We start from the raw sequence: 16,929 nt of genomic DNA, 5'->3' as shown, positions 1-16,929 counted from the left end.
GGTAATAGTAGTTTACACTGACAGACTTAGGCTATGAAAGTGACTGTTAACTCTCTCCATGCGTTATCTCATTTAATACTCCCATCAATACTCAGTTACCTCATTATACCCCCTAGGTGCTAACAGTATAACTATCACATTATCCCCATTTTATTGATTAGGACATAGTTACCTAGAAAAGAACACTAACTTGCTCAAGGGCACACAACCCAGAGGTGGTAGAGTAGAACCTCATCCCCGTCATTAAACTTCTTACATAACTGCATCTTTTAGATCATATGTGTCAAACACAAGGCCCGCGGGCCAAATCCAGCCCGCCAGGCCTTGCAATGTGGCCCGCACCGCCGCTGTCATCACTGCACTCCGCTGTCAGTTTATGACATTGTCAGTTTATGACTGTTCAGTAAACCATTCGGCCCGCGATTTAGGCTGGATTTTAGATTTTGGCCCCTTCTCTGATTGAGTTCGACACCCCTATTTTAGATGGATCTTTTCAACATCTGGGCCTGAAGAGCTAGAACACAAACAGCCCATTGCATGGACCTATTGATGCAAAATTCGTGACAATTTTAGCTGAACTTTGCCTTATTCGATGAAGAAAAATATATAGACAAACAGCATAAGCCAAATGATTTCCCTAAGCAGATTACATTGTTGTAACTCATTCTCAAATATGTTAGAATCACAAATTAAATAAATGATGACCTCAGAAATTCCGTAGCCACTAAAGCAAAGTGACTGAAAAAAAAAGTTTAGCTGTAAATATATCCTAAAGAAAATTTAAAATGAAAATATATTCCTTAATATTTTGCCATTAATATTTTGACGATTAAGACTGGGTCTTTTCCAGATCACTGAAATGTTACCAAATAGGCTGCAAAACACGTGATGGTTTCTTAATAATTTGCTCCCAAGAGGAAGAAATTTTAAATAGAAAGAAAGTCAAAGAAAAAGCAACCAGAAACAGCAAAACAAAACAAAACACAAAACTAATGAAATCTTGGTCCTAGAGAAAAAACAGGAGTTGGTACCAGTGGCCTGCGATTACAAATAAAAATATATATATTCAAAAACCTGCTCCCTCCTCCCCAATCTAGGTCTCTCACTAAATAATACACACAGACTAACAGAAAATATCATAATGCCCTGTATAATACATCTCATTTATTATCTTCATTTTCTATTTCTGCTATTTCTTTACACCCCTTTTTCTCAAAATAGGGTCTAAGAAGTCCCTGAGGTCATGGCCATTTTTACAATATTGTCTCTACTTCCAGATTCATTTTGAAAAAGTTAATACAAACATATTGAGGGTCATCTAGATGGCCACCTAACTACAAGCACTGCCAGGCCATTTCGGGCACACACACCTGCATTTGGGGTTCCTGCAGCATTGGGAGCAGGAGACCCCCAAAAGTAGGGGAGACCAACTGGAGAAACCATACTACCCTCGGCCAGATCTAACCTGCCGCCTGTTTCTGCAAATACAGTTTTACTGGAACCCGGCCATACCTCTTCATTCATGTATCCTCTACAGCAGACAGATGAGGAGCTGCAACAGAGAGCTCCTGGCCTGCGAAGTCTAGCATAGTTACTCTCTGGCTCTTTAAGGAAAAGCATGTCAACCCCACCTAAAGCAACAGTAATTCATGCTGCATTACTGCACGTCTGGCTGCAATTAGACCAGCACGTCCCCCCTGTTAAAAGGACAATGACCATCCCAGAAGGGCTTGCGTTGCAGTTCCATTCCGCAAGTCTATCCTTGAGGAGGTGCCCTCGCCACTCTAAGGCTTACTCCTCATTGCTGAAACAGCCTGAAAATTATATATACTTCACGATGAACCAGTCACTGGACAAATACAAGCAGCTCTATGGGAGACACATCTAGATGAACTGGAAATACTGCAGTGAATGGAAGAGACGAGGTCCCCCACCTTTGTGTAGCTTCTTGAGTGACAGGGTCAAAGGCAGGTGTTCGTTTACAGTGCCTGGCCCAAAGTAAGCACAGGACAGATGGTAGCTGCTATTCCTATGATTACAATTATTATTATTACTACTACTGTGACACAGGTAGTTTATAAATCTAGTGGATTAATGACATCACTTGTAATTAATGATACTATGCTAGACATGAATGGCATGTATTTACTTTTAAGAAAATCCTTGGGCTTTTGAAGTGAATAAGGCACAAAGTAAACCTTTTAGAATTCGAATGATCTAAACTGACAACATGACGGTATCTTCATGTCCCACAGGCAGTTATTACAAACCTGAACCAACCAATCCCTGAAATCCTGCATCAGAACCATCCGAGACGACAAATGACAAGGTCGTCACGCGGATGAGCCAGTAAGAGATCTGTTTTATAAATCAGATTATTTTCATTATGTTATGGTTATTTAAGCTACCCAAGTTTTAAAAACACACAGTGGAATTGTAGCATGTTTACATTTGACTAACACAAACTCAACTGCATCAGAAAGAGACGTATTTAAACGCCAGGATCACCTGGGCTCGGTTCCCTCTGGCCTCTGCTGGGCCAGCCCCGCTTTCCTGTTTTCTAAAACACAATTCAACTAAAGAAAAAAGTAGCCAGTTCCAAGGAGAAGAAAAACTAGCTGCGCTAGACCTCCAGCTCCTTGCTACGTGGGCCCCCACCACAGCTCGTTCCTGGGGAAAATTCAAAAGGAATGTTTACCACCTTCAGGCACTCGCTGGTTTCAGAATCTAACTCCCAAGTAAAATTGGACTCGGGTGTATGAAAGATCATCAAGATCTGCCCAACTACAAGGATTTGATACAAATGTTTCAGAAATAATATTTCTAATGTTTCAATTGCTTTAGGAAATCATACTCATGTAACTACTTCCTTAAAAGTTCACAAAATTGTTCATACTACAGAAAAATCCTCAAGACGCAGAGCTATCGCATAAGGCTACCCACGACTATAAAATAATTATGAAACATAAGCAACATGTCTAGCTACATATGGTGCCAACAAAAATTAAAATATTATATTCATATTGCAGTACCAATTTAACCATCAGATATGCATATGACTAAAGATTAGAAATAAATTAAAAATGAAAATGTATTCATAAGATATGGATGTTTTTTCCCCCGAAAATTTTATTTTGTCACTGTATTGCCTGGCAGTTTTTAGAAAGTTGAATATGTTGGATGGATGTACTTAAAAGTGTTTTAAAATGTCTAAATATGTTTCCTGGGAGACAGACACTCTTAGTGGTGAATATATACTTACTGACAAGAGTATTGTGGATGGCAATTCCTACCAAAATTTTAATGTTGCTACCTTTGGCCTAGTAAAAATGTCTCCAAATTTGTTTAAAAAGGAGAGGAGAGGAGAGGGAAGGAGAGGAAAGGGGAAGGGGAGGAATGGAAGCAGAGAGCAGGCGGAAGGAAAGAAAGGGGGATAAACAGTGTAAAACGGCTTAAATAACTTGCAGCCCGGCCATCCTCTGAGGGCACAGTCCACAGAGGTTAAAAAGAACGAGGCAGGTAAGCGCAGTTTATGAAAAGAGGGCCAAATGCAGGTAAGGACACAGCATCACGATGCAGCAGACGCTGTTCGCCCTGCCAAGGCACCCTCACCGGCTGCCCGCCGCGCCCCGCTGTGCTCCTCGCTGAGAATGGCCTTCGGGGAGCACTGCGGCCGCAATGCCCGGGACTACTTCACCCGCGGCAGGGCCCCTGGCGACCGGCAGACACGTACGAAGCCCAGGCCCGGAAGTGCTGGACCCAAGTACAGTGGAGTGAGCACACGCCAGCCTCTCTCCCGCCGAATGCTAAGCCCGTACAGCGTGTGAGCTGGAGTCATCGGAGCTCCGGGAACATCAACAGCAGCAGGTGGACCGGGGAGAACACAGAACTCACAGAACTGCTGAACAGATGGCGCGTCTGCCCTTTATCCCCTCGCACATCACCTGGCTTCACCCCAACCCAGCGCCAACTCCCAACCTGGGAATGTGGTGCCCGCACAGGGAAAGCCCCAGAGCCCTCTCCTCTGGCTCACAGGAAAGCAAAACGGAAGCCCAGAGACAGCGAGAGACACTCCCCGGGTCTTCTTCTCCCTCCTTCCTTTTTCCTCATGTTCTCCCACCACGGCCGGCAGGCAATCCCACAGCAGAGGTGCCGCTGGCCTGGGTAACGGCAGAAATAAAAGATGTGGAGGAAAAGAACCCTCTGTTCGTCACTTGCTGCTCAGGACACACACACACACACACACACACACACACACACACACACACTGATTGATTCTCTCTCCTCTGTCATTGTGGTGCAACTGCAGGAGGGGCCGTGTGTGGCCGGAGGAGGGAAAGGGGAGTCCAGAGGAGCCACAGAGGACCAGGCACTCGGGGAGCAGCACAGGAAAGCAGCCCGCCCAGCTGTGTATGAAATACTGGGACCTTCTCCAGCCCGCACACCAGGGATCAGATGGCCACCAGCATGCCAACGAGCTCCGAAAATTAACCTCAGGGAGAGACCCCCACAGCAAGCGCGCTCTCTCTTCCTGCTCGGACCCCTGGCGCTCTGCCTGCTCTCGGCCTCCTCATCCGGAGATAACCAGGCCTCCTATCACTCCCTTCGCATACCGCTCTCACTGCGAGCCTGCACTTCCTTCCTCATAATCACTCTCATATCCACCCTTTCCCACTTCGACTGCCAAAATCTCTGTCCACGCGAACCAACAATCGAAACCCTCCGACGGGCGCCATGGCCTCAGGACTCTGCGCCCCTTCTTCCTGCCGGCCATCCTGCGGACACAGAGACACCCACGAGGTGGACTTATTCACACATGTTCAATCGCCGATGGATCCTAATCGCCCTGCTCAGAAGCTTCATTCCACACAATTAAAAAAAAATAAGAAGAATCAGAGCACGAAGTGAAATATTCCGGAGAAAGACAAACATTGTGGTCCCGCTCACAAGGGGAGTCTAAGGATACACAGAAAGAAAAAAGTCAAACCCATTCCGGAAGCGGAGCAGAAGGGTGGTAGCCAGGGGCTCAGGGGGCGGGGAAAATGGAGAGATGTGGGTCAAAGGATGCAAACCTTTAGTTATAAGATGGGAACTGAAAGTACAGCTTGTGATGACAGTGGATAATACCACTCCGTATACCTGAAATTTGCTAAGAGAATAGATCTTAAACATTCTCAATACACACACACACACACACACACACACACACACAAATTTGCTAAGAGAATAGATCTTAAACATTCTCAATACACACACACACACATACATACACACACATCACTATGTGATGCGATGGATGTGTGAATAAACAAAACAATAGAAATGGCAAAATGATCCCTGATCGACAGAGATTTAGGGGGAAGGGAAGAGGGGTGGACAGACGAAGCGCAGACCTTTGGGGTGGTGAAACTTCAGTACAGCGGTGGCTACATGACCCTATGCATCTGTCAAACCCAGAGACATTTACAACACCCAGTGAAAATGTGTGTAAACTTTCATTACATCCTTTAGGAAGTCAGAGGATCCAAGGATGCAATGCAGAATGTGACAAAACAATCTGGGTCACAAACGTCTGAAACAGCCTCACTGAAGGGGGTGGGGTGGGGTGGGGGGATGGAAGTGACTTTGGGAATGAATGGTGTCTGTGTGACTAAAAAGCAAAACAAAATATATCTAAGTCCTCTACTCCAGTTTCCCATCGGTCATATGGTACCAGTTCTAACATAACAATTACAGAGCGACGGCATTTGGTAGAGTGTGAGGTTACAGAGAAGCAAGATGAGAAGCTAGAATGATCCATGTGGTAATGGATTACAACCGCAGACATCGGTATAAGATCACGCTTCTCTTAATACAGATACAGATAGCTACATACAGAAGTAATTACAGATATGTGTGTATGCATGGGTTAGTATATACACAAATGTCCTTGCTGTCAACTGAGATGCAGAAACAACAACATCCCTAGCTGCCATGAGTATGCACCGAATGCCCCTATGTTGGTTTATGACACCTGAGCTATACGTAATGGACATACCTAGCCCAGAGGCTGGTTTATAATACCTTTCTTTCTCCAACAAAAGGAACCTGGAGAAATGAGTGAGACAGGAAATAATACAAGATGAGCCTCGAACATCTTGTAATTCAGGAAGTAAAGAAGTTGTGGGAGAAAAATAAACCATATGACAGGGGTATATAAAAGGCACTCAGAAGCCAACAGAAAGCTCCCAACAGCCAAAGTTGGAACAACCTCAGCGACAAAATAAATAAGGTAGTACTGCATATCCACCAGTCCACACTGACATAAACGAGTGACTATAACAATACACGAAGAACAAATACCCTGTGAAGAATTCCAAATAATTTATGTCGATACTCAGCCCTGAAGAAAGCGAAGCACAACTTCCATTCCTTCAGTGTGGGCTGCGCCCAGGGACTTCCTTACAAAGACACAGCATCGGCGGGGAGGTGGGGGGGAATGAGGGGGGGGGGGGCATGTGCAAAGTAACTGGATGGTGGAGAAACCTGGTCAGCACCACCTCAGACAGTGCAAGTTCCACATCGTAGGTAAGTCACGCTGACAGTACACATCCTTGACACGATGTGATGAAATGGCATTTTACCTCTATTGTCTTCCTCCCCCAAACCAATAAACCCAGTTTAATCATGAGAAAAACATCAGGCAAATATCAACTGGGGGATAATCTGCAAATACCTTACCGGTACTCCTCAGATTATGCATCAAAAACCAGATCAGAAAGGTCTGAGAAACTGACAAAGCCAAGAGACATCTAAGGAGACGTGACAGCTATGTGTAATGTGGTATCCAGGGTGAGACAATGGAACAAAGGCCATTAGGTGAACCCTCGGGAAATCTGAATAAAGTGTGGATTTTGGTAATAATGTACCATCAGCCCTAACCTGTTTGGCTCAGTGGATAGAGTGTCGGCCTGCGGACTCAAGGGTCCCAGGTTCTATTCCGGTCAAGGGCATGTACCTTAGTTGTGGGCACATTCCCAGTAGGGGGTGTTCAGGAGGCAGCTGATAGATGTTTCTCTCTCATCAATTTTTCTAACTCTCTCTCCCTCTCCCTTCCTCTCTGTAAAAAAAAAAGTCAATAAAATAATTTTTAAAAATAATGTACCATCATTGGTTCACTCGTTGTAACAAATGTACTAATGTATGAGGTTAATAACAGAACAGAGAATGGGTTGCTATTATTTTCCACTTTTCTGTAAGTTTAAAACCGTTGTAAAAAATAAAGTTTTAAATTTTTTTAAAGACAGTACAAACACATACTAGACAAATCCACACTTACACGTGGAGACGTCAACACTCCTCCATGATCAGCACAAGCAGAAAGTCAAGAAGAACGTGGAAGGGCTGAACGACACCCTCAGCCTATGAGACCTAATTGGTATTTATGTCAACCAACAGTGACAAAAATACAGGTTCTTCTCCAGTGCACACAGGCACGCACCACCCCATTCAGAAAGTGATGCCCCGTTGCACCTGCAGTCAGTGCTGGAGGCCTTGCTCGAACCCTCTGCTGGCGCCCGGCACCAGTCCCGATTGCTTGGCACCATCAGCGGGTGTGAGTGGCGGCTGCTGCCCCAATTGCCCCTTAGGAACAGGGGGAGATGGAGAAGCCCTCAGGGGCGATCAGGGCCAACAGCCACTGCTCACACCTGCTGATGGCACCTGCCCCAATCGCTCCGCACTGTCAGCGGGTGGGGTCAACTCGTGGGAGCGGGGCTGCCAACAGACAAGTGACCTGCCTGCGGTGGGAGGGGCTGGGGGTGTGGAGGATGGGCCGAGACCCGCCCCTGTGCCCACCACAGCCTCATGGCCCACAGTTCCTTTCAAGGAGCACGAATTCGTCTTCTGGGCCCCTAGTATATAAATAAATCCTTATAACAAATAGTATGTCTAACAACTTTAAGGTGTTGTTTTTACTGATTCCCCTTCAATCTCTTTAGATCATTATTGTTTTTGTACTTTGCAATTGACTGACAACAAGCCCATAATAGATACAGAAGTGTCGGCTCTGCTTTATCTTGCAGTTCATGTGTCCCGGCATTATTATTTCAATCCTCAATTGAATCTGAAACTTCAATCTGCAGTGTCTTTGTAGGAATCTTTTTAAACGCTTTGTCTATTGAACAAGGTTCATTTCATTCCAATCAGATAATAGAATCTGAAAGACCACTAAACCAAGCAGAGGGGAACTGCAATGTGTCTGCACAGAATGTGAGCAGATAAATATGGGAGCTCACATAGCAGCCGCTCCAGGCTGCGGTGTCCCCACTCCCTCCTCTCAGCTTACCTCGCTTACCAGACCTGCTGTGTATCATGAGACACACAGATGGGAGTCAAGGATCAACCTATGAATTAAATATTAGTAAAGTTAACTGCCCATCGTTTCTTGCTATAGCCTACCTACAGCGAGGTAGGCTATATAGCAAAAAAAGAGGATCATTTTTGCATGCCTCCCACTTTGAAAACCATTTATCCTAAATGAGAGAGAGAGAGAGAGAGAGAGAGAGAGAGAGAGAGAGAAAGGAGGAGGAAGAGGAGGAGGAGGAGGAGGAGGAGGGGGGGGGAGGAGGAGACGGCAGGGCTGTGCCTGGCTTGAGGAGAAAATGAGGAATATGGATGGTAGAATTATTTAAGTAAATTTAGAGCCTAAGTGGTTAGTTAATGTGGCCTAAGGTTACAAAGCTTGTGATTTATGGATTTAGGCAACCGATTTGACCCAGAAGTCCCCTCTCTTCCCACTGTGGCACATCGCCCCCTTCAGGACAAACACTAGGATTCCAGGGACTGTGGAGCTGGATCAGAACTTAATTCACAGTTAAACAGGGCCTGCAGCCTTGTTAGTCCCACCAAGGAAGCAGCGTGTTCCAGAGCTAGACTAAGTCTGCAGGCAGAAGGCGAGCAACTCCCCTGGTAGAAACAGAAGGAAAGAGACAGGCTCCAGAAAGGTCCCCAGCATGTCTCTTCCTGCCCCTGAGCGCCCAATCCCCTTCACTTCCCTGGAATCTTTCTGTTCCTGTCTCAACCCTTCCAGCTCTCCGTTACTTCAGAGCATCCAGCTATCAACGCTTCCTGTGCACGTTCACTGTGTCCCCGCAAAACTGCTGTCAGGTTTTCTCCGGATGCCCTGATGGTGATGAGGAAATCGTTCATTACTAAGTCCTAGTACTGAGCTGCAACTAGTCAAACGTCCCTGAAGGAGAACATCCTTGCTTATTACAGAAAAATTCTCCACTGTCCTTCCTCTAATACTTCTTCTTCTCTCTTCTCTTTCAGATTAAAAAAAAAAAGTACATGTTTTTAAGACCATAGAGATTTTCCATTTACAAATCTGAAAAACTTTCTAGGTTCCAATAAAAAAAAATTCAAATACATATTGCACTTCACAAGTACAAAGAGCTCTGAACAGCAAAAAGAACCACTTAGGGCTGAAGGAACAATTAAATAAATTATGTAAAGCTTTTAGTACAAAGCCTGGCACAAAATAAGAGCCTAATTTAAAAAAAAAAAAAAAAAAAAAAAGGGCCCGTGAAATGTGTTCCAACCTAAATCAAATTATTTGTATTTCTTTTCCACCACAAAAGCAAGGTGCAGCCTTCACATCTAAATCCTGAATATTAACAAGAATCCCTTTTCTGAATTCTCATAACTTTGAGTTAACACATTGGTAGTAATGATTAGGAGCTACAGAAACCACAAGCACAGCAAGAGAGGATCTCAATGTCAGGGCTCAGAAATAACCTATCCTGGACCCCACATTTTATACCAAATAAAGATCTTGGCCCAGCATTTAACTGAACTTCACCAGAAAGCAATGACTATAGAAACCCAGGACCGCTAGCTCCTTGTCCATTACAACAGCTTTCTGTACGCAGGCACCAGGATTATTTTTTTGTGCTCGTGATCTGTAGGGAAATTGTATAAACAATAAATTAAAACCATAAATGGATCAAAAGATCGTGTTTTTTGAATGTTTTAAAAGACAAGCCACATACTGGAAGAAGAGATCTAAGCGAAATATGAGAATCCAAACTGTAGTAAAGCCAGGCCAGCACAGCTCAGTGCCTGAGTGCCGACCTAGGAACCAGGAGGTCACAGTTCCATCCAGGCCAGGGCACATGCTGGGTTGCGGACAATCCCCAGTGTCAGGCTTTCTTTCAGGAGGCAGCCAATCTATGATTCTCTCTCATCATTGATGATTCTATCTCTCACCCTCTCTCTTCCACTCTGAAATATATGTGTGTGTTAAAGAGCATATTTTATTTTTTTAAATATAGTAAAATTAAAAACCAGCTGGTGTGGCTCAGTTAGTTAAGCATCATCCCAGGCACCAAAAGGCTGCTGGTTCGATTCCCATACAATGTATGTTTTGCTGGGTTATCAGGAACTCAGAAAGGTCTCTCCTACCATTAACATATTAAAGAGAAAATAATAATTTCAACAAATGCCCCCCCCCCCAAAAAAAAGCCCTTGATACAATTCAACACCCAATAAAAACACACATCAAGGACAGAAGAGAACGTCCTCAAGTTGACAACGACATCTAGCAGAAACCTTCAGGGAGCGTGCTGCCTCCCAGTGAAACCCTGGACGCGCTCCCGTTCGGGAAGAAGATAAAAGCGCCCATTATCACCGCTGCCATTCAGCTCCTGCTCGGAAGGGTCTCGGAGCTGCAGTAACAGAACACGAAAACAGCGGTGTGGAGTGTAGAACGAAGGCTGGCCAGTGAAGTCTTCATGTCAACGCAATTCAGTAAATAGACAGCTGGATGCATCCCTTCTCCTTCAGACACGCAGGGAAAAAATACGTTCAAATGGCTTAGGGAGGCTCAACAAGAACAGCCTTCATTTGGATCAGAAACAGAACAGACGCAAAACCGGGCGCAAAGCGGACGCTCCCGGCCTGCGGGACCCCGAGCCCCGGAGCAGGTGTCTGCTTCCTGCAGGGCGACGGGGACACAGAGCAGAAGACCCGCAGACACCGGAGACGTCGGCGCCAGCTCCCGGCTTAAAGCCCAGGATGAGGCCGGAGCGGAGAGGAAGCTGAAACGTGCTCACGCCAGTCTCTGCCTGGAACTGCAGTTTATGCCATGCTCTGGGCTTAAAAATGTGGGAAGATAAAAGCAGACGCGCGACCAGGAACTGAACCAGAACATTCACTTACTCTGCGAGTGGGTCTAAAAGAGCCCCAATTATCTCAAAATGCAGGACCCCCGACCCACCTCTATCGTATCTAGTTTATTAGGTTCCCGCAGATCAAGAAAAGCACCTAGAATATCACCACACAGAGAAGGGTGAGCACAGAAGTAAGAACAACATGAAAAGCACTAACACTCAAATGAATTTGTCCATCAACACTTCAAAATACACAAAGAAATATAAATGCTAAGAAAGACGGCCAACAAAAGCTACAGCTGGAATATGAATCCGTTCCGGGTGACGTTTCTAGCTCTCTACCTCTCTCCCTTCCTCTCTGTAAAAAAATCAATAAAGATATATTTTTTAAAAAAAAAAAAAGTAATAATAACCGTCTAATCATTTAAAAAAAAATGGGTATAATGGTGAATTTTATGTTATGTATATTTTGCCACAATAAAAAATTATGAGGAAAAGTGCTGAAAAACTGGTTATCACAATTGAAAAATAAATTATATCTCTTTATTATACCATCTAAAAAAAGCAAAACTTTTTTTTTTTTTAATCCTCACCGAGGATATGGTTTTTTAAGACCATTTTAGAGAGAGAGGAAGGGAGAGTGAAGGAGAGAGAGAAACACGGGGTTGTTTGCCTCCCATATGGGCTCTGAGCAGGGACCAAACCCAGGTAAGTGCCCGGTCAGGGCATCAAACTTGCAACCTTTTGGTGGATGGGATGACGCACAACCAACTACCTAGGCAAAAACCTACTTTTTTAATTTTAGAAGGACATACAAAAATATATAATTCAAACCCTGGGATAAAGAAAATGTACTTAGCAAGATGGCGCACACACAACTTTAATTTATGGGAATTTCTTTCACAAGTGTAACACAAACATTTAAAACGTGTATACAACGAAAGACACTGTGAACAAAGCGAAAAGGCAAGCCTCAGACTGGCAGGATGCATTCACAACACACAGGCCCATTAAAAAAAAAATTAGTATCCAGCGTCACCTAACCGTCCCCTGTGAGTGAAAGATACATCAACGGTCAGCTCAGCCCACCACTGAACACACTCCCGCAGTTAAAAATAAATGAACCAGATCCACAAGGAGCAGCGTGGTTAAATCTCCACCCATTTAACATTTTAAACCTGCTCCCTCTTGACCCAGCAAGTCTCCTTTTCATTCTCTGCAGCAATGTCTGCAACGACAGGACAACACACCCTTCGTGAGAGCGCGCATGGCCAGGAAGGGCCAGGTAGAACCATGTTTCACCACGGAAAGCTCTCTGACGCTCTGTTCCAAACAAGCCGCCGGTGTCAGAGCGCGGGGAGCCTGGGGAAAGCCTGCTTTTACCTGCATTGCTGTAGGAGGTGGAAACGCACAGGGAAGGGTCAGGAAGGGTCACAGCGAACGGATGACAGCTCTGGAGGAGAAGGGAGTGGGCCTAGGAGGCTTGTATTCCGCCTGTGCCGTCAGTGTTGTATCAGAGTGCGCACTCTGAGCTATTGGCACAGCTGCAGCTCCCGCCACCCGGACTGAGCAGGGCTGAGCACCGCACAACCCAGGAAGCTGGCATCCCCAGGGACTCTGTTACCAATGGCATCTCCCAAACCTGGGCCGCATGCATCCTGCTCAAGGAGACACCACAGCCCCGAAGCTTGTGTGACTAGAAGTAAGTTAAACAGGGGGGTGGAGTGAGCCCCAGCCAGGTGGCCCAGTCAGAGGGAGCGTTGTCTCCTGAACCAAAAGGTTCCTGTTTTGATTCCCAGTCAGCGCACGTACCTGGGTTTTGGGTTCCATCCTTGATAGGAGCAGGCAACCAATTCTCTCACATTGGTCTCTCTCTCTCTTTCTCTCTCTCCCCACTCCCTCTCCTACCTCTCTTATCTAAAATCAATGAGCATGTCTCCGGGAGGAGGTAAGCTTCTCTGTCCCCACTGGGATAGTGGCTGGACGAAGTAACGCACCTTTTTAAAACGCACCCACTCTAGCCAGGTACCTATGCATTTTATTATATGTAAACCACACATCGATGAAGTGGACGGTGAAATAAATATAAATTAAGTGCCTAAATAAAACACAAAGATCACTGGGAGAACCTGGAACAAAGCGCCCAAAGTTACCAGACCCAACACAAGAACCGGCAGGTACCTGCTGGGTGCACGCTGAAGCACACAGCAGTAACACCAAAGAGAAATTCTTTCTTCCAGGTGACCACACAATGCCAAACTTGGATTAGTATGGCCCTCATTGTTTATATGAGGAAACAAAGGCCCTGGGAGAGTTCTAGAAAGTGTCTAAAACAAAGGGCACCTTGCCATTCCACCGGTCAGCCGTCTGGTTTTCTAAGCAGAAATGTGTCTCTCACACTCTGCGGGCGCTCAAGAACCTTCTGCTTTCTGCTTTGGCTACACAACCCCCTTCAGAGGTGACTCCACATGCGTATGATAAAAACCCTCACAGAACTCATAAAAGGTCAAGTTTTGATTTGGCAGACAAAGTAACCCAACAGGCACGGCAACACCGGGGCCTGAAACGGCAGACCGGAGCGGGAGAGTCCAGAAACGTAAGCAAAGGCAGCCAGCAGGCAGAGTTCCAGCCCCCAGGGGCTCACCACAGACCTGCCGGCCACCGACCAGGACAAGAAGCAGAAAACACAAGAGTATGAAAGTGCTCTTCTTCCATGGGCAGCGAAGAGGAGATCTGAAGCCACGGCCCACGGAGCAAGTTCTAACAGCTAACCTGCGATAAAGCCCAGAAAGTGGCACAATGGCCACAGAAGGCCACTCCGTCATCTCAGCCACGGTTTTCAACGCTCACACCTATGGACCTCGGTTACCTTACATGGCGAACAAAAAAAAAGGGGGGGGGGGGCGGTGGAGGTCTTTAGAAACAAAGGAAGTCCATCAGCCACCCCTCCCGGCCAAGTGATTAACACTGCCCTGGGTAATATCCAGCAGAACCACGCTGGTTCATTCATTCACGCAATAAACATCGCTTGCAGGATTACTGTTCTCGTCAGTCACTGAGAAGTCAGCTGGCCGTGATCATGCTGCTTAATAACAGTTGGGAAGGAAGGAAACTTCTTTTCTCCTTTCCAGCTTTTTATTTTTCTCCCCCTTTAAACGTTATAAGAGCCTTCAAGACTCTCCTAAGTTGCTCCCACAAGCTCCCTTGACCCTCCTGCTTTATCCCCAAAACCAAGCCATGTACGGCTCTAACTTCCCAATCTTGGGAGGAGTGGGGGGTGGACAAGAGGCCTCAGGTGAATAAGGTGTGAGACAAAATGCAATGTTGCTTTGTCTTTCATGTTCATGGCTTCACAAACGAATGGTTAGCTCCTGCACAGTAAATGGTGGCTGTGTTTGACACTATTTTGTGGCCCCAGTGCTGACCCACGGAGGCTGGCTCATCAATAACGCCTGCGAAGCATGCTGGCGGTCTCCCTAATCCCGAGGCCTGGCCCAGGGACTGGACAGCAGGCACTGGTCAGTCAGCTGCATCCTCCCCTCCGGCACACTTTCCCTCCACGGTGACACGGCGCACAGGTTCACGGTTAGGCGCCTCGGGAAACGGTGTTTTGGGGCGATCTGAAAAGAATTCCATTCCCTCTGCCAGGGCCTGCCTGCCTCACCTGCCCTCTGCCAGGACCTGCCTCCCGTGCCCCCTTCAGCACCTAACGCAGAGCCCGCGCCCGGGGAACGGGGCTCCGGCGGCATCAGCCCGGCGCCCGCACCCGGCTCCGCACCGACGGCCGCGGCGCGCTCGGAACTCGGGAGACCCCCTCCCTGGCCCGGGGGGTCCCGAGCCCGGCGGCGCCGGCCCGGGCTGCGCTCCATCCCCTCCGCGCGCGCCCCCAGGGCCGTGAGCCGTGAGCGCGGAGCCGTCTCCCCTCGCAGCCGCGCGCGGTGCAGCGGCCCCGGCTCCCCGCCGCTCCGGCCCTGCGCCCCCGCGGGCTCCGGAGGTCCGGGCGCTCGGCTCCAGCACCGCGCACCTCTCCCGCAGGCGCCGCCGCCGCGGACCCCCCGCCTTACTCACTTCCCGGCGGGCGCAGGGAGCGTCTGGACGGTCTCCGCGGCCGCAGCCGCCCCCGCCAACCTCCGGCCCGGCGTCTGCGGCGCAGGCGGCGGCGGCAGCGGCGCCCGCTCAGGCCCTGGAGCCGCCCCCGCGACGAGCGTCCTCGACTCCCGGCTCGCGCCGCTCCCCCGCCCGGCACGCGCGGCGAGCCCGCCCCCGGCGCGAGGGCGCGAGGGCGCGAGGTCTCCGCGCTGGAGGCGGGCACGCGCCGCCGACGTGAGCGCGCGTCGGGGCGTGGCTTCCGCTCGATGAGGGGCGTGGCCAATTACCGGCCCCGCCCCGGCGGCCCGCCCACCAGTTCGCCCCCGCGTTCCCCGTCTGCATGCGGATGCAGCTCGGCCCCTCTCGGTCAACTCCCGACTCCCGACTCCCGCACCCTGATCGGGGCCCGCTGAGGTGCGTTTCAGCGCCGCACGCATTTGCCAGGCCAGCTGGAGGCTCCGCCCGACGTGACTCGGAGGTAAAGAATGCGAAGAACCACCCATGAATCATTCATCCGCGCCTCGAGCGAGCGCGGTCTCCTCCCCTGGATTGTTTGGCCAAATGAATTCCACTCCGGGAGCGTTTGCGGAGCTCTGACCGGGTACCCGGCACCGCGTGCGCCCACCTCCCCGGTCACGGTCACGGTCCCTGGCCGCAAGGAGCGCATAACTTAGTGCAAGGGCAGCCGCATCAACAGCCCTGGCCGCTGACCCGTGCAAAGCCAAGGGGAGGGCTTCCGGCCTGGGCCGTGGGGACAGGTTCCTGGAAGAGGTGGCATTTGTGTTCGGCCTTGACGGGAGAAAAAGAAAGAGGCTTTTAGGAGGAAAGGTCGAGGGCATCGAAGCCTAGGGAAACAGCTCGGGCAAAGGAAGAGGGAGGGTGGACCAAGGTCTCCCATCTCAGCATCCACTTTTTCCTTGGAACAGTATCCATTTTTAATAGAATCCTTTCCAAGCCATGTGAAACATAGGAGATTATCACAAATTAGGAACAGCTAAGCTTTTTTTTTTTTTTTAATGACTCAAAGAATCTTTTTTCTCTCTCTCTCTCTTAACGTTATTTAAGATTGAAAAAGCAGTATCCTTCAAGGGCTGTTGTATGTGAAGTATGTTACATCCCTAAGCGAAGAGATCCAAAGCCAGCGTTCTTGGATCTGGTTTTTCACTGCTTTTTGGCACCTTGTGTTAAGGCAGATCATGCCACCTCCTGCTGCCTGCCTGCCTTTAGAACATCCTCCTCCTCCTCTTCCTCCTCCTCCTCTTCCTCTCATCTTCCTATTTTAAAACTCCTACGATGAAGGAAATGCCGGCAACCCACTGTAAGCGAGAGTAAGCACCGCTCAGGAACAGGTGTCACCTTTCACACAGGAACTTCGCCACCATATTGCATGCCTGGAAGACTTTTTCACTTGCATGCAGGGCCTTGGCTGTGTTCTGAATATGTTAAGATACTCAGAACACAGGTAAGAGACGTCTTATGTGTTCATTGACCACCACATTGAGCACCAGCTGGAGGAGACATTGAAAGGGTCCTTTGGAGGAAAGATGTGTATTTGATGTAAAATAAATATGTAAATATTACTTTAAATATTCACTTCGTGTAAAATAAATACGTAAATATTACTTTGAATATGTAAATGTTTGCCCTATTGGTTGAACCCAAAATAATGTCAATATGTGGGCCAGACTGT

General features: G+C 47.9%; 1 protein-coding gene across 17 annotated transcripts in view; it reads right to left on the bottom strand.

The window, feature by feature from the left end:
• The window catches only part of DTNB (dystrobrevin beta), a 144,071-nt gene extending 128,690 nt beyond the window's left edge, over positions 1 to 15,381 (bottom strand). For 13 of the 17 annotated variants that reach the window (XM_084901431.1, XM_084901443.1, XM_084901434.1 and 10 more), the window contains exon 1: positions 15,219 to 15,363. The gene's annotated coding sequence lies outside the window, so the exon portion shown is untranslated. Of the gene's footprint in view, positions 1 to 15,218 lie in introns of all 17 variants that reach the window. The other 4 variants (XM_084901435.1, XM_084901432.1, XM_084901433.1 and 1 more) reach the window with 2 other exon arrangements.
• Between the last annotated feature and the right edge of the window lie 1,548 nt (positions 15,382 to 16,929).

This window comes from Pipistrellus hanaki, assembly GCF_964339955.1.
Source record: "Pipistrellus hanaki genome assembly, chromosome: 12".
Taxonomy (NCBI): domain Eukaryota; kingdom Metazoa; phylum Chordata; class Mammalia; order Chiroptera; family Vespertilionidae; genus Pipistrellus; species Pipistrellus hanaki.
Note: the sequence above shows the minus strand (reverse complement) of the source record. Positions and strands in the feature narration are given on the sequence as shown.